At 41.3% G+C, this 24,930-nt stretch overlaps 1 protein-coding gene across 12 annotated transcripts in view; it reads right to left on the bottom strand.

The window, feature by feature from the left end:
* Window positions 1–24,930, bottom strand: part of FOXP2 (forkhead box P2) — a 727,796-nt gene that overhangs the window by 509,173 nt on the left and 193,693 nt on the right. The window contains exon 3 of one of the 12 annotated variants that reach the window (XM_053252203.1): window positions 19,146–19,340. The exons of 10 other annotated variants lie outside the window; for them this stretch is intronic. The gene's annotated coding sequence lies outside the window, so the exon portion shown is untranslated. Of the gene's footprint in view, window positions 1–3,227; window positions 3,247–19,145; window positions 19,341–24,930 lie in introns of those variants that run through there. One more of the 12 variants, XM_053252206.1, reaches the window with a different exon arrangement.

Consider the following 24,930-nt stretch of genomic DNA (forward strand, 5'->3'; position numbering starts at 1 on the left):
CACGGAACGTATTCTATACTTGTTAGCCTGTAATAGAAACTATGTAAAGAAGTGACAGTCTTGCAGCCATAAAGAAAAGAGAATGACCATATTTATCCCAGAAAGGGATAAAATCAATTTGCAACACAGACTATGGCTGCTTATGTCCAGGCTAGATCTGTTGCAAGAAAGAATGGTGGATTTAAATAATTGCTTTTCTCTGCCATATAGGGCCATTTGTAATCATCACAGGAGCCTAAAATTGAGCTGTTCAAGTAGGTCATATGAAGCTTATATATGCCTTATATCTAGACAGAACACTGGACCACCTAGCACACTATCTGCTCTGAAGGTAGCTCTGCAATGGCTCAGCAATGGGTCTTCTTCAAGTCCAGCTATCTGGGAACTTTCTAACTGGGCGTGGTGTTGACTGGACCCATGGCCGCACAGAACCTCCTTCAACAGAAAAGACAGTACAAACTTTTGCTGGCACAAAAGGTTAACTGGATACACCTCATCCAGGCTGTCAGATCCAAGGACTCAGCCATGTTCTGGCAACTCACAGTGTATTCTACTAGCAATGGTCCAAGTCATCTGGACTGTCACATTTCTCCAGGAATTTGGGAGAATTACCTTCACGAGCTCTATAAGGACCCTGATGCAGAGTGTGGTAGCTCTGCATTTGCCATTGAGGACACACCTGTGTGGGCACCAGTGTCAACATCTGAGATGAAGAACCTTGTTACCCAATTGAGACTGGGGAAGGTCCCAGGAGATGACCTTATTCTACCAGAGGCAATTAAAAATCATCTGGACTGGTGGGCCCCTCTTCTGGCCACCAGTCTACCCTTCACCCATATTGATTTGCATGGCCAAATCAAGGACTGCGGGATAGCAATCATTGTCCCCATATTCAAAAAGGGCAGAAAAGACTATCCCACCAACTACTGACCTATCAGTTTGCTCAACACAGTCAGTAAGCTATACGCGAGGCACTTACACAGGAAACTTAGGGACTGTTTAGAACAAGAAAATCTCCTTGCAGAGGAACAAGTTGGTTTCAGGGAAGTCCGTTCTACTATTCACCAGTTCTTCAGCATCCCATCGGGAAATACTCTTCCTGCAGTGCAACCTCACTTTTATGCTTCCTTTATGATCTCAAAGCAGCATTTGACTCTATCTCTCATGTCAAACTGTGGGAGAAGTTGGAAGCCTTCTCCATTGACTGGTGTCTGCTATATTTAATCCGCACCCTGTATGCAGACACATCACTTAACGTAAGGTGCAACCCCCAAGGCCACCTTTCAAGACCAGTCTCAACCAAGAAGGGCGTCAAGCAAGGATGCATACTGACCCCACTCCTATTCAATTTCGATCTTAATACAATGGTGGGCCAGCTCAACAACTTGGATTTTCACACACACACACACACATCCTAAACTTGCTGGGAGACACACTGCCACTCTGCTATATGCAAATGATGCAGTAATCCTTTCAAGGACCCCCATCGGCCTTAGAAGAGTGCTGAGGGTCCTATCAGAGTACTGTAAGGGAGACCTCCTGGAAATTAACTATCATAAAACTAAAATCATGGTCTCCACTAAACAGCTCAAAATTAACTCATGGCAGCTAGATGGACATATGATTGAGCAAGTCCCATGCTTTAAATATTTGGGGGTAGTTTTTCACTCTGGCAGCTCGCAGGGCACACAAGGGAACATGTGCTTCAAAATGCCCAGAGGGGCATCACCATCATACAATTCCTGCATAAAGTAGGAGGACATTATGTACTTGCGGCCCTCAACCGGTTTGTTACCAAACCACTAGCCCAGCTTCTTTATGGTGCACAATGGGGTCCACAGTTTTGCCTCACTGGAATCTGTGCAATCCAAATTCCTGCAGGCAGTCTTTCAAGTTCCAAGTTGTGTCTCTAATGCCACTCTGCACTTGGAAACAGGCCTAATTATTTTTTATTATTATTTATTCGATTTCTATACCGCCCTTCAAAAAATGGCTCAGGGTGGTTTACACAGAGAAATAACAAATACATAAGATAAGATAAGATAAGATAAGATAAGATAAGATAAGATAAGATAAGATAAGATAAGATAAGATAAGATGGATCCCTGTCCCCAAAGGGCTCACATTAAAAAGAAACACGAGATAGACACCACCACCATAATAACATGGAACAGTAACATAATAACACAGTACATTTAACAATCATGTTTTCCAAACATCACAAGAAAATCCAAAATCAAATCTATTACTGTTAATATAATAAATATAATCTGACCAGATACAGTGAAACTGTGATTCTACTCTCACAGCCTGCATTAATCTGATCTTATCAGTGATCTTTTCTATAAGCGCAACTGACCACACCTTGTTATACCATTGCTCAATTGTTAACTGATCCAAATTTCCATTGTTGAACAATTTGTGTTTTCGCTGCCAGAATTAAAAAAATTACAAGTTCCTTATTTTTTAAATTTAGGATCATTTCCTACAAAAATATGCAATAGCCCCAATTCCGGAAACTCAACGTTTTGTTTCATTACAATTCTTATTTCTCCAAATATTTTCTGCCAAAAGCATACCATCTTTTCACAGGACCATGTTCCCTTTTGCTTACACACCCTCCAACACTGAGCAGAATAGTTATGAAAGATATATGATAATTTTACTGGAGTTAAATGCCACCAATATAAAATCTTCCATTGTAATTCTTGTATGGAAGCTGACAGGAATCCTCCAGACTTCCATAATGATTGCCATTTACTCTCTTCTATAGGACTTCCCAAATCCACTTCCCAAATATCCTTCAAAGCTCTTGGAGGGTCCCCTATTTCTAAGTGTACCAATAGAGTATAAATTTTAGTAACGATCCCTTTTGGCTGATCCTGATACAACAAAATTAATTTTTCAAAATGCACAGGTCATTGAGATACTGAATTTACTATCTCTTTATTACTCAAAATAGATTTAATTTGAAACCAAAATAACCATGATAATTGATAACCAATCTTATAATCAATCTTTTCCCTATTGAGTAACCCCTCCCCATTAAAAAAAATCCTATGTTTAAATCTATATAACCCATATTTCCTCAATAAATCCAGCTGAATCAACACACAATTATTACCAGGGTCTAAATATGAGAGAATATATATAAAGAGATGAAACATTGGGGGGGGGACATTAATATATTAGGGGAGAGTATCTCACTGTTAATATACGATACCGACCAGTCCCCACTTGTGGGTGTACAATGCTGAAAACCACTCTGTCCCTATGTCATGCTTGGAAAGCCGGACAGGCTAGGGAAAATCACAATTTCTTGTGATAAAAGAGGGTGAGAGGCAGCCAGTACAGGAGACATGCGGCGTGGCTTGTTTGCCCCAGCCCCCACCTAGGAGGAGCACGTGACACTGGGAGCCAGCTCCCATTGGCTGCTGCATGCCTCCTGGGCGGGGGTGACGCAGGCAAGCCTGCAGTGCGCCTGCCAATTGGGTAGACCAGTCCTGAGGTGCACTGATGCACTAAATCTGGGGCAGAGGGCTGTTCTACCCACTGTGTGAGATGCAGATGGGTCAGGTTTTCTCAAGGCTAGGTGTCCATACATTGCTTATTGGCAACCTGAACAAGAGAGCACTGATGCAGCATAACTTTGTTGTTGTAGTATGTGTCATTATTAGTGTTTAAAATGATTATTTTTCTCTTTTATTATTATTTGATAATTGCAAAATGGTTAACAGACAAAACTTTTAAAAATCTAGTTATTACTGGGAATGTTGTGATTGAATCTATCAAAATGGGAGGGATTCAGACTGGTTCATTGTTGTGAACCAGGCCTGTAGTTGGTATCCACAGCATCATGTCTGGGAAGTCTTTATGGGGGGCAGAAGACCGACAGGAACCACTGTTGTAGGGCTTAGGCTGTAAGAATAGGTAGGGCACATCTGCCTGAGGGATTCTATACAGGTTTTAACTTCTCTTCCCACTGGACTTCTCCCTTAAAGAGAAACCAGACCCTCAAAATCTCCCCTCCTCCTGTTAGTTTGGGGGGGGGGGAGGCTTGATGTTGTTTTGTTTAGAAAAGCTTGCTCACCTCCTGAATCTGCTTCTGCTCTTCCCAGAGTAGGCTTCAAATTGACACACCAAAGTGGGCTATGTGATAGGGCATGATGGGTGCTACATACCATCCAACCCACTTTGGTGTCCCTAGAAGCTGCCCATGGGGAACAATGGGATGTTTAGCGTTCCCCATCATTTCCTATGGCTGAACATTTTGTTTATTTATTTATTTTACATTTTATATCCTGCTCCTCCAAGGAGCCCAGAGCGGTGTACTACATAGGTTTCTCCTCACAACAACCCTGTGAAGTAGGTTAGGCTGAGAGAGATGTGACTGGCCCAGAGTCACCCAGCTAGTATCATGGCTAAATGGGGATTTGAACTCGGGTCTCCCTGGTCCTAGTCCAGCACTCTAGCCACTACACCATGCTGGCTCTATTCAACATTCAAACTGTTTCAAGTCTTTCATAGAAACAGCCGGCTCAACTGCTGTTTTGATGAAACATTTTGAGCATTTTGAGTTTCATGAAACAAAATGCAAAATCTGTTTCATGCACTTGCCTAACTGCCAGCAAAGCGGTGAATGACAGCATCCATTTTCCACTGAAATTCCATACCACATAAGAGTAAATTATCATTTTTAATTTATTATTTAATCAATTTGAACAGTAAATGTACAAGGAATAATAATAAGAATAAGAATAAGAATAAGAAGAAGAATAAGAAGAAGAAGAAGAAGCGGCGGCGGCGGCGGCAGCAGCAGCAGAAGGTGAGCATTCCACCCCAGAACAGCATCTCCACTGGTTGTTGTTGGTGTCTACCTTATATTTCCTTTTAGATTGTGAGCTATTTTGGGACAGAGAACCATCTTATCTAATTATTATTTTTCTAAGTAAACCCCTTTGAGCACTTCTGCTTATCTAAAAAGTGTAGAATTTTTTATTTCAAAGTATAGAGGGAGAAAAAATGACTATGCTCCAAATAATTTTGAAGCTAATTCTATGAGCTTAGTGGGGCTTAAGCCTTGCCTTTCTTTAACAGCTTCCCCACCCCACCATGCTACTTCGTAGTATACAATAGCACAACCCAAAATAGTACACAATGCAACCCAAGAATTAGATATTTAGAAAGTCAAATATTCTACTATTCTACAAATATTCTACTATTAAAAACCCCTTGTGAGATTCTAATTAGCAAACTGAATCCTGAATTTTGAATTTAAGAAGTACATAAACTAAACATTTTTTCAAAAGAAGCCATCTAATAGATTTGGTTTAAGAAACTTTTTTAAACCAAATGCAGCCAGGTATACAGTTTCCTAATTCTTTATTTAATCAAATTAATAAACCAACTACATAGAAAACTCCTAAACCATAGAATATACTTGCTAGCAATGAAATCCAGAATACCTTTGGTAAAAATCAAACCCACGTAAACTATGAATGTCTTTTTTTACACTTTCAAAGCAATAAATTTTCACCAGACCCAGACATGTCATTTTAAAGCAATTTTTTTTATTTTCATCTATCAGTCCATACAATGTACATATATAAAAGAGTCTTCCTATAAAGACCCCAGAGTACTGTACAAGCTCAATGTAAAAACAAACAGTAAAATGTTAATACACTACCTAATTTTGGTTTCAAAATATCAACAAGGAATTATTAGAAGGGAGAAGAAGGGATTGAAAGAAGTAACAAAACCTAGCTAGTAAAATGTGAAATAAAAATATCATGTGGGCACTTCTCCGCAGTGACACTTTATTTTGCCTATGGCTGTACAAAAAGCTGTGCGGAACAGTTATAGGCTCCCACCTGCACTGCTCTTACACAGTTGTGTGCATTATACATTCTCTGACTCCTGCTGAAATCCTTGAGTAGAGGAGTGAAGTCTTTGAACACACTTCACCAAACATGGCCACAATCCCATCTCTTCATATGGCACCTGCTGTAGCAATGTAGTATAGATTATATATTTTCATGCACCTTCCTGAAAATTCCTTCACAAAAATGAGCCTGAGACTATAACCAGTGAAATGCTCTATTTTCATTGCTAAACAGTGGCTGGCATCCTGACTACAAAAGTGTCTACTTTTCCAGCAGCTGCAGGGACGAAGTCAGAGTCCATGTGCTACTCCATTGTGTTCTGCATTATGCAATGCAATTGTGCAAGAACACTAATGTTTTGTGTCTTCTCCCATGCTCCAGAAGTGCCCTGTGTAAATCAAGACATATCCCTACTTTAAGAGATGTTGCTACTTTCACAGAGTGCTTCTGGAATGCAAGAGATCACTTTGAAACATTAAGCGCTCTTGCACAATTGTGTGTATAATTCATAATGCAAAAGGTAAGCACATGGCTCCCACTGCGTCCTAGTAGTGGCTGGAAGGATAGATGCTTCAGTAGCCAAGATGTCTGCCACTGTTACCTTGGTCTGCACACAGACTGTAAGCCAGCAAAGATGAACAGCACATATAAGAACAGATTGCTTAGCTGTAACAGGTGAGCTCTCTGGTGATCCATGGTCACTCACAACTGGGTCTTCTGTGCCTGTGCAGTAGCCCACTGGAGGAATCTTTCGCTCTGATTGGTGCTCTCCAGAATTCTGAGACACAAGGCAGTACAAGGTAAAATAAGAGGCAGAGGGCCCTTCTCTTTAGTTCCTGAATTGGCCAATGTGTAGAGACCGGCGATAGTGTGGAAAAGGGACTACAGTACAGGGAAGATCAATACAACATGGATGCACGCTAGCAGAACAAACAGTTGGGAGGGTGTTGTGAGTGACCATGAATCACCAGAGAGGTCACCTGTTACAGTTAAGCAACCTTTTTATCTTTATGGTGATCCATGGCCCTTCACAAATAGATAAATGACTAGCTCTGGAGATTGTGCTACAGTGTTCAAAGCACCTTTTTAAGAGCCACCCAACCAAAACTGGCCTCAGCAGCAGAACGTAGATCCACAGTCTACTGGCTTACAAAAGTTAAGCCTGAAGACCAGGTGGCAGCCTTACAAATGTCAGCCATGCTGATGCTAGACACATGAGCCACTGAGGTAGCCATGGTACTGCAAGAATGGGCTCTGACTCTGGTTGGAGGTTCCCATCTAGAACAGGTAGAATCACCTCATCCCGATTGGCTCTCCTACTGACCAACTTTACCTCCGTCTTGTCTAGATTCAGTCTCAGTTTATTAGCCCACATCCAACCCATCACAGCCTCCAATCCCCGATTCAGGACATCCACTGTCTCCCTTGGATCAGGTGTCAAGGAGAGACAGAGCTGAGCGTCATCTGCATATTACTGACAACTCAGTCCAAGTCTCTGGATGACCTCTCCCAGTGGCTTCGTGAAGATGTTTAAAAGCATGGGGGACAAAACCGAAGCCTGAGGGACCCCACAGGCCAACGGCCATGGGGCCGAGCAGTGGTCCCCCAGCACCATCTTCTGGACCCTGCCCCCAAGAAAGGAACGGAGCCACTCCAACACAGTACCTCCTATTCCGATACTCGAGAGGCGGCCCAGAAGGATACCATGGTCGATGGTATCGAACGCCACCGAGAAGTCCAGCAGAACCAACAGGGACACCCTCCCCATCTAGTTCCCGGCGAAGGTCATCCAATGGAGCGACCAAGGCAGTTTCGGTCCCATATCTGAGGCAGAAGCCAGATTGAAAAGGGTCCAGATAATCATAAGGCAGGCCAGGTGAGCCATAGAGTGAATGGGATCTAAACCTGTCAGGGGCACTAAGGTGACTAAGATAAAAGATGCTTGGTGAAATGTAATAGTTGAGATGTCACATTGGCAAGTGTGGTGCAGAATAATGGTAGCACTCTCTCCAGGATACAAAAGGAGAACATAAAGGGATCTTATGCACAGGAGAGGCTGAGGGGGTATTAGGAATGCCAGACCCAGTTTCATCATTATCTAGATCCTGTGAAATTGGAAACCCCTTAAAAGTAGTGTTTGAGGGCATAGAACCAAGCATGGACTCTAGTTCTTGACAAAGCAAAGTAGACACAGAGGGGGATTGCTGCTGAGGCATCTCCCTAACATCACCTTCAGGAACTCAGGGCCTGAGAGGAGATTGGCAAGGCATCGAACCTTGAGAAATTACGATGAGTGAAGGGGGCTTAGACCGAATAGGAGAGAGCCTGGCCACAGAGAACTTGGGTAATTGGTACATTATCCTTTGGTGCCAGTGGCGGCACCAACATTGACGGGGTAGCCACCCAAGTCCCTTGCAGTTGAAACATTGACGTTGAAGGAACAGGTGTTGAGGGCTTTGTGGACATGGGAGTCAACGGTGAAGTCTTTTTTGGCTTCAATGCCGATGGCACCGAGTCTGCAGATTTCTTTAGTCCCGACATCAAGGGTCTCGAAACCAAAGAATGTTTCTTCCCTGTAGACTTTGATGCGGAAGAGTGTTTCGCAGTCACAGGCTGAGGCGAGAAGGAGCCTCATGGTTGCACTGTCAGCAGCGATGGAGTATGTGTCGTCAGTGCTGATCCCAGCGCTTTGTCAATCCCAATGTTGAGATTGAGGTCAATGGGGAAGACACAGGAACACTAGACATGGCATTCAAAGTTGATCCAAATATCAACTTGGAGGTCTATGGGGAAGACACAGGAGCGCTAGACATTGCTTTAGCAGTTGAGTCTGCATGTTCATGGTGTTTTCGAGTACTTTCTCCACCAAGAGGGGAGCAATCTCTATCCCGTTTGTTTTGGTAAGAGTGCTCCTTCCCTTGTCTACTGCTGCAGGTTTTTAAAAAGAGCCATCTTGATGTCTGGAACTAGGTGTTGATTGAGACAGTGTTGAAGCTGGCAATTGGCTTGACGTCAAGGTTCTTGGAGGCAAGGGAGGATTTGCTCTAGGTGTTATGGGGAGAATAATATTTTCATAAAGGGAGGCTTTTTAAGTGAGACTTTTAAGTGAGAGTCTCAATTTTCTGCTATGTTGTGTCTTGTTCTTGAAGGCAAGACAGACATTACACATACTAGTATTGTGACTGTCCCTTACACAGATTCAGCCATCTTCATGCCCATCTGAGGAGGGCATGGTGCCCCTGCAGGATCTTCAACTCTTAAAGGTTTAGGGGGTAGACATAGCCAGAGTGAGGGACAGGTCTGGGTCAAAGCCAAAAAATACACTGAAAACTGTAGCCAAGGGAAAAGGCAAGGAGTGTCTGTTAACAGTCTGAAGTCAAAAAACAAGAGGGGAGTCCAAGAAAAAGCCAAGCCGGTTCACGTCCAAACATGAGGGGGGGAAACCACAAAAATAGAGTAAGAGTAAGAATAGTTGAAAAAACATTCCGAGTCAAGCTGATTGATCAAAGTATTTCACTTTACCAACAGGAACGAGAGAAGAATGGAGGAAGAACCTTCACAGCACAAGAGGCGGACAAGAAGGAACTAAAGATGAGGGCACACTCCTATTTTACCTGGCATCTCCTTGTGCCTCAGAATACCGAAGAGCAGCTATCAGAGCTAAAGATTCCTGTGCAGGGCTACTGCTCAGGCACAGAAGACCCAGTTGTGAAGGACCATGAATCACCACAGAGATCCAAGCTTTCCCCTAAGGTCAGATACAGAAAAATTCCTCATGCATCCACGAAGCATTGGAAGATCTCTTCCCAGCAGAAGAAATCCTATCCACCCACAGTCTTCTGGAGTATAGCTACAGGGTGCACTCCATATCTCTTCAGAGTTAATGATGAATATCCTACTAATTAAATAGTTCTGGATAGTACTCTGAAGAGAAATGACTGTTATATACACACTTCCCAAATTAGATTTTTCTCAAGCATCCCAAGATTGTTTAGGTTATACCTATGGTCTGTAATACAAACAAATGGGACAAGATTTATTTTTTTCCAGATCAGTCATTACTAAAAGCGCCAGACTTGCATAAACATTTTGGCAGCAAGTTCCACTTCACCCTCTTTTAAAAAATAAACTGGGCTTTTACTTTTCTGACATGTATGCTACAAAAAATGTTGCACCTTGTAAGAAATGTATGTTTATTCTTATTTAAAATCATTGCTAACTGTATACTTTATAACTAACATAATCCAATGCTACCATGTAACTATTTTCTATATGGTTGAGAAAGAAGAAAATATTGAATTCCCAGTGATATTTTAGATTTTTTTCCATTTACCTAATGACATTTATCTATGGGAGAAGAGCAAAAGACAAACTATCCCCCTAGCATTCTCACTTGTAGGTATCTGACATCTTTCTGGAGGGTTTTTAGCTTCCCCTCTTACTCAAAGAATTTTTTTTAAAAAGCAGAACACAAAGCTGTTTCTGAAATCATCAATAAACCTATGTTCAAATAGCTGTTAAATCACAATATAGAACAAGATGAACAGCAACAGCTTCTCTTCACATAAGCAAAGGCAAAACATATAGGTTATTTACAGAAATTATGCACTCATACATAAGCCTACCTTTGCTTCTGTACCATTCCCACGTACAGAAATATTAACATTCAGTAAAGTCATGCACCAAACTATTGCAAACACTACTACGACGAATATCTACATACTGGTCTTCAACCAAAGTTCACAAAGTGGTTTACATAGGGAAAATACATAAATAAGATGGTCCCCTGTCCCTAAAAGGCTCACACTCTAAAAAGAAATATAAGGCAGATAGAAGGAGCAGCCACTGGAAGGCTACTGTGCTGGGTTGGATAGGGCCAATTGCTCTCACCATGCTAAACAAACAAACAAACAAACTATAAAAGGTGTCTCTTTGCTCAGTTAGCAGGGATACCTCACCAGCCACCCTGTACCCACAGAGTAGAGGCACCTACCTCCCTGAGCCATTTTTGGAAGGGTGGTATATAAATAAAATAATGATGATGATAATAAGAAGAAGAAACTGCCATAGAAAATTTACTCAGTAATGAGGTAACAGGCATCCTTGTCTGAGGTGGGCAGAGAACATAGATATATTCTAGGAATAGTCTCATGAACAAACATTTCAGGAACAGTAGTTCAAGATAAGCATTTTTGCTGATCCTCTAAAATAGGTACTCCAAGTACACCTGCGCTTTCATGGAAAGAACATTTAAACTGACATAGACACTTAAATGGTTTCCTCTTCCATTTAAATTGTTTTCCCTTCGCCATTGTATTTCCTGGACTGGTTTTTGGCTACTTTTTATTCTTGATTGATGGATTAAGTGTCATCAAGTCGGTGTCGACTCTTAGCGACCACATAGATAGATTCTCTCCAGGATGATCTGACTTCAACTTGGCCTTTTAGGTCTCTCAGTGGAGCATTCATAGGTAAAAGGTAAAGTGTGCCGTCAAGTCGATTTTGACCCCTGGTGCCCACAGAGCCCTGTGGTTTTACTTGGTAGAATACAGAAGGGGTTTACCATTGCCTCCTCCTGCACAGTATGAGATGATGCCTTTCAGCATCTTCCTAGATCACTGCTGCAAGATATACTACCAGCGGGGATTCGACCCGGCAACCTTCTGCTTCTTAGTCAAGCATCTCCGTGCATATTTAATTCTTCTTACTCCTGTACCGAACTACTGAAGTATCCACAAACTTTCAGCTAGCTTTCAGCTTGGCTAGATTTCAACCACCAGTCAGATAATTTCTGACCTTGATCTGCTGAAAGCTAACTCATAATCCAAAATTGTCTACAATAAGCAAACAAAAACAAGTGAAAAGAAAAGCACTAAGCGGAAACAGAAACCACAACCAAATTAAAAAGTTAAAACTTATGGCTTCACTACAAGAAAAACTCAAAAAAGAAAAGAAAAACAGAGCAGGGAAAAAATTACTCCAATCTCATCACCATCTTGGTTCTTCCCCCCTTCAGTGGCATGTTTCTGAGGTGTATTGAGGTCAGCAGAGGGAAGGGGAAATGAGCAAAAAAAAAAAATCCTTTCCCTTTGTAGGTTCAGAAAGTACTTCTGCGAGTGCAAGGTTAATGAAGGTGTGAGATTTTGCTTTTGCTGCAAAAGCCTAGAACGGCTACTGCTCTGGAAATTATATATTTACCTATTTATTAGCTTTCCACCTGTTCTGGGGCACTTGCTGATCGGTTTGCTTTCAATGAAAGGCAGGTGTTTAAATTCCTTTCAGTTGTCTAGTTCTGTAGATCATCTTGCAAACTTCTACATTTTATACAGTGCAACCAAAATGTAGTGCCACATTATTATTGCTAATATGAAAAACATTAACAGTTTTACTACTACTACTACTACTACTACTGATATTTATATACCACTCTTCAACCAAAGTTCACAAAGTGGTTTACATTTTTTTAAAAATACATTAATAAGATGGTCCCCTGTCCCTAAAAGAACAAACATTTCTAGTAATAGTCTCATGAACAAACATTTCTGGAACCGTAGTTCAAGATAAGCATTTTTTCTGATCCTCAATAAAATAGGTACTCCAAGTACACCTGCGCTTTCATGGAAAGAACAAACTGATGTAGCCATTGGGGGGGGTGGGGTTCAACATATTTTAAAGATGAGTATTAATACAGGGTGATCATTAACTGGCCAGGTGAGAAACAGATAGCTGTCACTCTGTTGATCTTCACCCACAGTTCATTTTCTATGCTGTGCCAAAAGGAACAAAGTTATTAGATTAACATCTTCATTTACACATCAACATAAGTACTACACAGGAATTTATTCTTACCTAAACTACCACCATATTCACACTTCTCAAATAAATGTACTACACAGTTGGCGTCCCCCATCCCCACCATTTTTTCTCTTTTACAGACAATCACAGAACCAAGCTCTCCAGTTACTCATGGAAGCCATAACATGACAAGGTTTCTTATGACTGGGAAATGCTGCAGGAAAGTGAATCTTCTTCCAACTCTCTGGGTTCACTGGGCCCACAACCCTATTAGAGAGCTCAAGAAGGAAAATTTCTTTATCTGCCCCAGCTACAGTAGAAGTACACAGGTAAGGGAGCACTGGTAATTAATATCGTCTGCAGACCAAATAAAGTTCCAAATAAAGGAACTTTCTGCAGTTCAAAATAAAGTAGTTTTTTTAGGAAATCAATGAGAGAATTAGATTGACCTACATACATGCCTAATTTCTAGCTATGTACAAGAAGAGAGGAAGGGAGAAAACGGAACTCTCTCTCTCTCAGTTGAGAGAATGAAACCTGAGACTAGCAGTCAAACAAAGATAAAGCATGATCAGAGAGGAAATGCCCTTATGACTCTAGTAACCAATCGTATTGCTGGTGATAAGAGTTAATGCCATGCAGGAACTGCATCTCCAACACCCTTTCTTATAGTCTTATACACCAATCCATAACTCCCAACTTCTCTTGAAGAATCTGGAGCTGGTCTTTTGGTAGTGGCTTGGTCAGCCCATCTGGTATCATGTCTTGAGTTGGACAGTACTTCAGCTTAATTTGCCTCTCAATTTATCTTGTGCCTCTCAAACATAGTGGTGCTTTGCATATATGTGTCTTTTCCATCAGAGAGAGTTGGATGCACCCTTGGTTGTCCTCAAACATCTGAATTGGCTTTGGCTCATCAATTCAAAAGTCTAACAATAACTTGTGTAGCCATGTGGCTTCTTGACATGTTTAGTCAGCTGATATGTACTCTGCTTTTGTTGATGAAAGTGCAACAGTTGACTGCTTCCGGCTAATCCAGCAGATGGCTCTGCCTTCATAGAAAAACAGATTTCTGCTTGTGAACTTACAATCGGTTCTGTCCTTCGCCCGGTCTGCGTCCATGTATCCCACTAGTCTGGGATTGTTGGTATCACAAGTTTCAAGTGTGTTGTACCCTTCAGGTATCTCCCCAGCCTTTTGACTGTAGTCCAGTCATTCTTGGTTGGTGCTGAACTGTTCTGTTCAGTATTCCCACTGCTGCAGCTGTGTCTGGCCATGTGACTGCTGCAATGTACAGAAGCTTCCCATTGCTCTTCTGTATGGCTTGTTTTCTGGCAATGGCTCACTGTCCTGATCTTGCTTCAGGAAGTTTGTCTCCATTGGTGTACTGACCTGTCAATTTCAGACATCCTGAAAGATCCTTCTGTTTCTGATTGAGAAAATAACTCCCAAACTCTTCTCTTTCTATCTGAATGTCATGATGAAAGGAAATGCTTTCTAGTTCTTGCACTTCTTTGTTCAGGGCTCCACAATCTCATGACTATCTTGTCTCATGACTACCATTGCCAGCTACATACAGGAAGAGGGGAAGGGAGAAGATGGAAGCCTCTCTCTCTCTCAGGTGAGAGAATGAAACCTGAGAGTAGCAGCCAAACAAAGGTGAAGTAGAGTAGAGAAAGCATGATCAGAGAGGGAATGCAGTCTTACTCGTCATGTCTGCCCCTAATGCCCCTAGTGTTCAATAGGGATGTGCATGAACTGTCGGACCAATGGTTGGGCGGTGGGGGGGGATATCTTTAAGGGACACACACACATCCCCGCCGGTGCTTTCACGAAAATCACTGGTTCAGAGCTGCAGCGTATGCCCCCCCCGGATAGCATTAGACCGTAAGTGGCCTATGCATGTGCACACGTCGCATACCTGCATCTCCAGTATGACCTCCCGTCTGACGCTGACTAGGGCAGCAAAAATATACACTGCCACCCCATGCCAGTGATTTTGGTGAAAGCATTGGCGGGTGGGGGGAAGCAGAGGGGGAGAGCACCTTCCCAGTCCCTTAAAGGTAACCCCCCCCCAGCGCTGAACCACCAAACCAGTTTGGTGGTCCAAAAAATGGACCACTGAACCAGTTCAGGCACATCCCTAGTGTTCAATAGGGCTGCTGGTGCTAAGAGTTGCTGCCATGCAGGAGCAGCATCTCCAACAAACAGGAGTATATGACTGGGTTATAACTTTAAGGATATGTTATTAACATCTATGGGTACTTTTTAGAGTAAATAAAAACATGAGGGACAAGTAGTTTGAAAATCCTAAGTACACATATGAAAATCTTTTGGTAGATCTTTCCTGCTCAAAATCTCCCTTGCTTACATTCTAGTCCTTTTACTTAAGCACCCATTTTCTATTCTTGTCTTAGCATCTTCTTTCCTAAAATTCCCTAATACAAGATGGCACACGCGTAAACATTTGAGCCGCAAGTGACTAACTTGTGAACCGCCTACCCGATTTGAACTAAATTTCCAACACCTGTAGGGACACATAGTTGCTGTAGTCTGTGATGACATCATCCACCATTCAAGTGGTTGCAAACACATTTGAGGCGTAAGTGGATGTATGTGTAGTCTAACCAATTTGAACCAAATTTGGTACAGCTGTAGTGAGTGACACAAAGGGACCCCTCAATGGTGTAGTTTGTAATGATGTCACCCACCCCGAGTCAAGATGGTGAATGCGTGAACATTTGAGGCACAATTGGGCTAACTTGTGGACCCACCTAACCTATTTGATCCAAATTTGGTACATGTTTAGGTTTAGGAACACATGGGGATGGTTCAAGGGCATAGTTTGTAATGATGCCATCCACCCTGATTCAAGATGATGGACTCGTGAATGCTTCAGGTACAAGTGGCAACCAATTTGGACCAAATGTGGTACAGCTACAGGGACATGGGAGGACAGTTCAAGGGTGCAGTTTGTGATGATGTCATCTACCCCAATTCAAGATTACAGACATATGAACATTTGAAGCTCATGTGGGCCAACCAATTTGGACCAAATTTAGTCAAGTTGCAGGAAAAGTGAAAGGAAAGCAGGCAGAGTAGTTCTTACTAGAGCAACTTGTATTATAGAAAAGCTTAGCAGAATTATGAAATAAATCCAAAGTAATGAGTTGGATCTATAAAAGCTTGAGTTTATATTATTAGTCCAAAATATATTGGTCAGATTTATACTACTTTTGCTTTTTGAACTATTTGATAGTAAGTTCCAAAGTATATGTTGGAAGGCACCACAGCTTTGGCTGAGATCTCTAGTGGGTTCCCACAAATGGGCTTCTATTAAAGTCTCTGTAGAACAAAGACTTGGATAATTCATTTCTAGGTCAGAAGTCAGAAAAGTCAGCTTTTCCCTAAAGGGCAATCCCATTAATTGGGTTAAAAAAGTCCTAAACAGCTTGGGCCCTGGGTATCTAAGAGAACGTCTTCTTGTTATGAACCCCACCCCACATTGAGATCATCAGGAGGGGTTAGGGTATTTGCCAGCAGCTTGTCTCATGGCTACTCAGGGACGGGTGGCTGCCCCAGGGCTTTGGAATGCTTTCCCTAGTGTAATAAGAGCCTCCCCATCTCTGGCAGCTTTTAAAAAGTCTTTAAAGACGCACCTGTGTACCCTGGCTTTAAATTAATATTGTTTTAATCGCTTGTTTAATTGCTGTTTTATGATGTTTTAATTGTTAACTATTACACTGTTTTATAATCACTATTTTAATTATTAATTGATTTTAATGGTTTTGTTTTAATTGGAAACTGCCCTGAGCCTATTTGGAAGGGCGGTATAAAAACTGAATAAACAAACAAATGTTTTGCAACGGACAATTCCACTAGATGATCCCTTTAATAATTAAATAACACAAAAAAACCATTTACTCTTTTACAATATCATGAGGTCACATTCTGTGAGGTATTTTACTTCAGGAGCCCTCAGAATCTGGGTTTGGGGGCTTGCTGTGTGTTACACTGGTATGCATTAAGTAATCAATCTACAGAGATCATGAAGTGACAGTCCTGAAGATTTGTAGTAAGCTTCACCATCTGTTTTATATAGCTGAATCATAAATGTTCATCTGTTTTCTCTGCTGATGAAAGGTTAAAAATAAATCTAAGCAAATTATCCAGTAAAGTGTGAGGTATTAGAGAGCATTGATCATGTGTTTCTAAAAAGTGATATGTACTAAACTGAGCAATTTTCCTAAGAAAAATGGTGGAGGCCTTGAAGTTGCTTAAATAATGCAGTCAAGACTGATTCTGTAAAATACAAGGAAGGCCTATGACAGCACCTATGTGGGCAGTCAAGAACCTTTTTGTTATTTAATTTTTTTGCATTTAAAAGTTCTATGAGAAATATGCACTTGAACTAAAACTGCATGAGAGCCATTTAATTAAGATTTATTTTAACAGGTTTTTGTTTATAATTCATTTTTGTGGGGTTTTTTTTTAAAGTCTGCCATAATAAGTCTAACTTATTAACTGTGTAATAACAGAATATTTAATATATTTAAGGCCTCTCATTATTTTGAAATTATTTTCTTGTTACACACTTGTAAAATCAAATGATAGTAGCAGATTTACAGAATAAAAGAGCACCCCCTAAATTATTCATTTTAAACAATGTAAACAATGACAAAGATATATAACAAATATAATTATAATACTATATTAATATTGCATATATATATATATATATATATATATATATATATATATATATATAAACAACTCAAGTGTAATAAAACAAGGACATTCAAGAGACGAAGCAATAATATAAGGCACAGGAAGGACATCTGCAGAATAATAAAATATATTATAGAAAATATCATAAATGATTACAACAAATCCACAAATAGCAATTCAGTAGTCCAGTTGCTCAAGAGAAGGCCAATCAGCTAACTTGTTTTGTGAAGATATACTGAAAGGAATCCTAAATAAGTTTGTGTTTAGCATAAATTTAGCATAAATCATAAGCATAAATTTTGTAAATATGAAGTAGTGTCCAAACCCTTGGCAGAATGGTACACAACAGGAATTTTCTGTCAGAGGAAGGAGATTCACTTATATAAATTTTGTGTCAGTGCAACTGTGACTGTTCCCAAGGAGACTTCTGCCAATGGAGCACCAATCTGCAAATGGTTGGGATGCTGCTCATGGAACATAGAAAGAGGCAACTTCCCTGATTAGTAGTTAGCAGCACTAGCAATAGCAATAGCACTTACATTTATATACCGCTCTATAGCTAGAAGCTCTCTAAGCGGTTTACAATGATTTAGCATATTGCCCCCAACATTCTGGGTACTCATTTTACCGACCTCGGAAGGATGGAAGGCTGAGTCAACCTTGAGCCCCTGGTCAGGATCAAACTTGTAACCTTCTGGTTACTGGGCGGCAGTTTTACCACTGCGCCACCAGGGGCTCATAAAGTTGCTTTAAGTGGTTGTGACCGAGACTCATGCATAGCCTAAGCCAGGCTAGCTTCGCTCTCTCAATGGGCAGCGGCATCTAACCTGGCTTTTCAGCTTGCTGATTGTGTGTGAACAAGTCTGCTTCTAGCCCAGCCACACACAGAGAGACGGGTGTGTTGAGCACCCATTGCCTGGGGCAATTCCCCAATGCAGTGTGTGAGGTGCACTGTGGGATTCCTGGAGATCACAATGCATTGTCCCGGCCTCCAGAGCTCAGGCTGCGGTATGCAGTGCAGATCATCTGGGAGCACAGTCTGGGAGACTCCAGAAAAAAACAAGCACTCATCTGGGGGGAAAGTAAGTACAACTAGCCTTCACCACTGCCCCACCCACATCATGGTGTGAATGACATCATTGACTCCCTTGTTTCGGAAAAGGTTTACAGATAATGTTTAAGTTTTGATCCTAAGGTGCTTTTCTACCAACACAACTACTCTTCTGCTCATAAAAAGGCTGTATTTGACTTCACAGAAGAATATTGCATTAAAAAAAGTTACCTGAACTCCAGTGAAATTCTACCATCAGATCAAACACTGTTCAAAATCTTACTGTTGCACACAATAGTTGCTATCAGAGGCCTGAATCTTCCTTATTTACCATGTTTCTCATACTGTAACACAATCCCTAGTACACTGTGGCACTGTGCTGTGAGAAGTCTTCTGCTAGCATTTTTCAAGATTTCACAGAACAGCACTAATACGTTTTTTTCTAGCCACAGTTACTTAAGCATAAGTCCTTACTGTCAATCCCATTTTTGAAATATATAAACAAGTGTGTGGATGTACAGATCCATTTACATTTGTGAGTGAAAACAAGGGAAAGTTTAGCTAGCAAAGATATGCTCTGCATAAATAATTTGACCTTGTTAGAAAATCATGTATGCAAGTGAAACCTCCTAATTTAATACAGAAAAATAGAAGTATAACATATTACTTTTTAAACTATTCTTACTTACCCCATTTTCTTTGTGTGCTTTATAAATAGTATGTGATGTTTTGAATATGCTTCAGGGTTCAGTAGTTAGTATAATGTTCCATTTTCTGCAGCAAAAGCATGTCAAGGTGATCTCCGTGGGTGGTTAATATTTTTTGGAGTTTTATTCTTGAACCATGAAATTATGTAAAATTGGAGAGCTTGGTTCTGTGATTGTCTGTAAAAGAGAATTAATGGTGGGGATGGGGGAGGCAAACTGTGTAATACTTTTCTTTGAGAAGTGTGAACATGGTGGTAGTTTAGGTAAGAATAAATTCCTGTGTAGTACTTATGTTGATGTGTAAATGAAGATGTTAATTTAATAACTTTGTTCCTTTTGACACAGCATAGAAAATGAACTGTGGGTGAGGATCAACAGAGTGACAGCTATCTGTTTCTCACCTGGCCAGTTAATGATCACCCTGAATTAATACTCATCTTTAAAATATGTTGACCCCCTCCCCCCAAATGGCTACATCAGTTTAAATATTCTTTCCATGAAAGTGCAGGTGTACTTGGAGTACCTGTTTTATTGAGGATCAGCAAAAATGCTAATCTTGAACTACGGTTCCAGAAATGTTTGTTCATGAGACTATTACTAGAATATATCCATGTTCTCTGCCCACCTCAGACAAGTATGCCTGTGACCCCATTGTTGAGTAAGTTGTCTATGGCAGTTTATTTTATTATTATTTATTGTTATTATTATTATTATTATTAACAAGTCAGACAGGTGTTATTGACTGGTTTGTTTTATCCAGATATCGAGTCCTTCCCAAGGACATGGGATGGCTGAATTTTATCATCAATAATGTTGCTGTTATTATAGATATCATCATAGAATACAGGCTGTTCCCAGTAAAGTTGCTTTTTGTAATTGGCTGATGGTGATTTCTGTGGCCCCTATGGTGTTGAGGTGCTCTTCAAGTTGTTTTGGAATTGCACCTAGAGTGCCAGTTACCACTGGGATTATTTTGGTCTTTTTCTGCCACAGCCTTTCAATTTCAATTTGTAGATCTTTGTATTTTGTGATTTTTTCTATTTCTTTTTCTTCTGTTCTGCTATCCCCTGGTATTGCTATGTCGATTATTTTGACTTGTGGAACAAGATACTGCCGGGGATACAGCCAGGCAAAACTGACATACTATTCCACACCTGGCTTGTCAATCCACTTCAATAATCATCTGGAATATTCATGGTTGGGGCTCTAAACTTCTAGATTGTGACCTCATGAATTTTCTCTCTACGTTTGACATCATAATCTTACAGGAGACATGGTGGTTAGGTGAAATAAAGTTCAAAAACTATATTTCCTACACGAGGCCAGCCCTGGCTAGTAAGAAGGCTGGTAGACCATTGGGAGGCCTCGGTATATTTACTACCTCACCCTTTAATGCGCAGGTGGTGAAGGTATCTTGTCCTGGGGAGTGGGCTTTGGCTGTACTGGTCTCCGTTCATAAAACCAGATTTCTGTGTGTAAACTTATATGTCCCAACGCAGAGTTGCATCTCACAGACGGAGGCGCTTTGGGGAGAAATTGAACAATACATCCTTAAGCTTATAGATGAATACCCTAATACGCCTCTGATTATAGCTGGAGATTGCAACGCACGACTGGGTTACAATGATGTTTCACTTTATGGAAGTTTCTCTTTGTGGCCCCCATTGGACGAGTTAGAACTTGGTTTATCTAACCGTGTTTCTCTAGACACAACGTGCAATTTTGCGGGGCTATGTTTAGCCCAAATGGCTAGCAAACTGGACCTATTAATTCTGAATGGTACTGCATCTGGGGATTGCCCAGGAAAATATGCCTTCCAACGGGGCACTAATCGATCTACTATTGACTACGTATTAGTTTCTAGAGATGTATTTGAAGCAGTAGTTAGATTTAGTATCAAAGCTAGGCCAGAAAGTGATCATTATCCTTTAGTACTAATCTACACTTTCATGAAGCAAGACACGAGTTCTAGAGTTATGGCTAACACAACAGGCTATTGATGGGACTCGCAGAATTAAATGGAATTCCCAAATTAATCAAGTTTTCTCTGAATGGTTTAACTCGAAGAATGGAGAATCACTTAAGGAAGGGCTTTAGGATGCATTGATTAAAAGAGACCAAAATGCCCATATTCTTGAGAAGTATGAGGTTATCACAAGATCAATTAAATCTCTACTAATTAAAGATCATCATGCCAACCCCCCCCAAAAAACTGGCCATTCCAAAAAGTGGTTTGACCAAGAATGCATAAGGACGAAAAAGCACCTTGCCATGCTCTCGAAATATGCTATTCTCTACCCGTCTACACATATACATTCAGAACTGTCTAAAAAGAAAAAGGAGTATAAAGCTCTTCTTAGAACCAAGAAAATGATTGCTACTCAAAAGGAATGGCTATCCCTGATAGAAGCAGCTAGGAAAAATGATTCAACAAATTTTTGGAGGCTGATTTCATTATCCCAAAACAAGGTATACTCTGAACAGGTCTGTCTTATTGCCCCTGAATTATGGGAATCACACTTCCGGGAACTTTATAGCAACCACACATTCAAACCCCAGATTGTACTACACATAGATACTTTACCTTCCTAGCCTACGGTCTCCACCTATGAGGTGGAACAACTAATTATGCAGCTGAAGGGTGGAAAAGCACCCGGGAACAATTACATCCCTCCAGAACTATTAAAGACTCATATAGACTGGTGGGCCCCAGCATTGGCTCTTTTGATCACCTATATAGATCAAACCACACAATTCCCTCAGGAGTGGGGCTCAGCCATGGTGGTCCCGATCTATAAAAGAGGCAATAGGGAGGATCCCATTAACTACAGGCCAATTAGCCTTTTGAGTATAATAGGTAAATTGTACGCCAAACATCTGTGTGTAAAACTTTGCTCTTGGATGGAGCAGGAGCATATAATCCACGATGAGCAAGCAGGTTTTAGACCTAATAGATCGTTATAGACCATTGCCTAATTCTACAACAACTTGTGGACAAACAAGTTAGGGTCCATAAAAGACCCCTGTTTGCTGCTTTTGTGGACCTTAAAATGGCCTTTGACTCAATTTCAAGGAGTTTACTATGGACCAAACTGGCTAGTACATCTATAGATCAAAGGCTTCTATTATTGCTCATTAAGCTCCATGAGAACTCCTCTTTAAGAGTACGTTTAGACACTGCCGGCAATTTTACCAATGCAATTCCAACTGAGAAAGGTGTGCGGCAAGGGTGTGTGTTGGCTCCTTATTTATTCAATCTTTATATCAACAATCTGATTAAACGGCTGTAAAATGTTGATATCCATGCACCTAAATTAGCCAACAAAAAGATCCTGATCCTGATGTACGCGGATGACGCGGTTATTTTATCTCAAACCAGGGTCGGGCTCAAAAGGGCTCTAGATGTTCTAACATCATATTGCCAAGAGGAACACTTGAAGATCAACCATAACAAATCTAAAATTATGTGCTTTAAAAATAAACCAAGGAAATTTATATGGACCTTGGATGGACATAAATTAGAACAGGTCAATCAAATAAAATATCTTGGGGTGGTTTTCCAACAAAACTCTGGGAAATCAGCACACATGAGAATGGTAGCTGACTCAGCAAAATGCAGTGTGGTGGCAATTAACAGATTTTTCAGAACGTAGGGAGCAGGTTTCATTCCTGCGGTTTTAAAACTGTATTCAGCAAAGGTTATCCCTCAGCTTCTATATGGGATCCAACTGGGACCTTATGCGAACTTTGACATGCTAGAAAGAATTCAATCCGTTTTTTTGAGAGCTATCTTCGGGACTACAAGATGCACCTCAAATGTAATACTGCGCATGGAGGCCGGCCTCATAAAGATCGAATCTCGTGCCTGGCTTTTAATCATTTATTTTTGGTTGAGAGTCCACCTATGTCCAGTGGGCCTAATTCAGGGGCGTAATGATAGGGAAGGCAGGGCACGTGCCCTGGGCGACACTTTGGTGGTTCACGTGGGGGGCGTCAAAAAGTGCCACCACCACCCCGATCCCCCCTGGATCGCACAGCGGTGGCGGGCGGCGGCGGATCGTCGTGTGCCCCTGGGATTGTGGCGGTGAACGCGGCGGTGTGCACCTGTGCAGTTGGGAAGCGACGCCGGGCCAGATGGCAGGCCTCGGCATCGCTCAGCTGCACTCGGCAATCTGCCGCAGCCCATCACCATGCTCACTCCCGCGGCCACCGCCCGCTACCGCCACACAATCTACCGCCACCGCCGCGCTCACTGCCACAATCCCAGGGGCACACAACGATCCGCCGCCGCCCGTCACCGCCGCACGATCTGCTGCCGCCCACCACCGCTGCGCTCATTCCAGAGTCCGGCCAGGGCGCAGGTATGTGGGGGGGGGGGGCGGGGGGGCAGGCACAATTTCAGGGGCAGAGCTTGCCCTGGGCGCCGTTTTCCCCAGCTACGCCTCTGGCCTAATTCCTCAGTTTCTATCGTTAATTCCACAACCGCAGTGGTGCACTGTAGTCAGTAAAAAGCTTGCTGCTCTAGGAATAGACCCTGAACAATTGCTGGAGTTAGACTTGGCAAATGCTAAAAGAATAGTAAAACAGCGTTTGACAGATATTGAATTGCAAAATAACTGGACCTCTTTAACAGAATTCTATAAAGGAGTAAGAACAAGATGGGATCTTTCACCAGCAAATTATTTGTCCCATATTACACTCAGCAAATTCCGGTGGGCATTTACAAGGGCAAGAACAAATTCTTTTCCCTCTGCATTATTAGCTGGGAGATACAATGGTGTTCCCCTGGAAGAACGCTACTGCAGATGCGGCAGTGGGGAAATAGAATCCACTGAGCATATTCGATTATCCTGTAAAATACATAGGCAATCGAGGGAGCACTTAATTTTACCTCTGGTCTGTAAACAGCCGGATCAATCTGCTGAACAACTTGTTAAATTTCTACTCTCTGATGAGGATGTTTTAAATTTTAATTCCATAGCCAAATTTTGTTATATTGCTTTTAAGATGTATAATGAGAACCTATAGAGTTTCTTACAAATTCGTTTTGCCTTTTGTATGCATGGAAAGTTTGGTCTAGGACCGTAAATAAAACTTGACTTGACTTGTTTTTCTTTCTTCTTGACTACAGTTATATCTGGTGTATTGTGTGGCAGACGTTTGTTTGTAGTCGGAAGTCCCATAGTATTTTTGCATCTTCATTTTCTACAACTTTTTCAATTTTATGGTCCCACCAATTTTTGGCTACAGGTAGCTTGTATTTTTTGCAGATGTTCCAGTGTATCATCCCTGCTACCTTGTCATGCCTTTGTTTGTAGTCAGTCTGTGTGATCTTTTTACAACAGCTGATTAGGTGGTCCACTGTTTCATCTGATTCTTTAGAAAGGCGGCACCACTTGCTGTTTGTGGTGGATTTTTCGACTTTTGCTCTTATTGCATTTGTTCTTAGTGCCTGTTCTTGTGCAGCCAGTATTAAACCCTCTGTTTCTTTCTTCAAGTTGCCATTCTTAAGCCATTGCCAGGTCTTGGTGATGTCTGATTTTCCACTTATATGGTGCAAATATTGACCATGCAGGGGCTTATTTCTCCATTTTTCTGCTCGGTTCTTGACTTGTTCTTTCTTGTAGGCCTGCTTTGTTTCATTGGTGTTGAATAGTTTCGCATTATTGACCATTTTAAGTGCATCTTCTTCACTGTCCTTGATATATTCTTCAAGGTCTCTTTTCTCCTCCTCTGCGGTTTGATGGACTTGCAGCATTCCTCTCCC

This window comes from Hemicordylus capensis, chromosome 5 (assembly GCF_027244095.1).
Source record: "Hemicordylus capensis ecotype Gifberg chromosome 5, rHemCap1.1.pri, whole genome shotgun sequence".
NCBI lineage: Eukaryota > Metazoa > Chordata > Lepidosauria > Squamata > Cordylidae > Hemicordylus > Hemicordylus capensis.